Source organism: Egretta garzetta, unplaced genomic scaffold (genome assembly GCF_000687185.1).
Source record: "Egretta garzetta isolate BGI_Z169 unplaced genomic scaffold, ASM68718v1 scaffold204, whole genome shotgun sequence".
Classification (NCBI taxonomy): Eukaryota; Metazoa; Chordata; class Aves; order Pelecaniformes; family Ardeidae; genus Egretta; species Egretta garzetta.
In genome coordinates, this window is record NW_009259424.1 from 2983025 (window position 1) to 2983810 (window position 786).

The window sequence follows — 786 nt, forward strand, 5'->3', positions numbered from 1 at the left end:
CAAATAGGCATATGTTAGCCAGGAGATTCCTGTCTTCTGTAGAAAGCTGTTAGCAACACTCTCTCACTCGTTCCAGCGCATTTTGCTTCTCGCAAACGTTGACAACCGTGCGCGAAGCAGCGAGGATCCACGCTTGTGACCGTTGCCCGCCGAGGAGGAATCCAGAGAGGAAAGCCGAGAAATGAGGGACGAGGGGTGGGTGGGAGCCACCGTTTTGGCTCATTTGTTGCCTCTACTGGAGACAACCAGAGCTGCAAAACCGGCAGCGGGAGAGAGAGGTGGCTCCCATTCCTCTCCAGTCCATCCCATGAATAATTAACGCACTTTTAATATATGATCGTATAATATAGTTTTCACAGTGCATGCCACCAGCACCGCTGCTGAAGTACCACCATATTAAAGATGCGTAATTAAACGAACGGCGGAAAACCCAAGAACACGGTAAAAAATTCATGGCTTGCTTCAGAGCAGCGGTGGCTGCGCGCCGAACGGCCGTCGGAGAAGCGGCGAGAAGCCTTCTCCTTCCAGCTCGTCTGAAGAACACTGATCACAGAGATCCGGTTGATCAGAAAGATCCGGTTGATGAGATTTCAGAAAAGTAAATTAACGGGGATGGAAGAAACAGGGAGCCGAGAGCGGCGTTGCCTAGGACTTTGCTGTCCGGCACTCGCTATTCTGGCCGGATAGGACGGAGGTGTTAATGCTGTCAATCACAGCTCAGGCTGCAAATTTCTCTGCACAGCCGTGACGCCAGCCCCCGTGACGGCGGTTCACAACCCGCGCGTC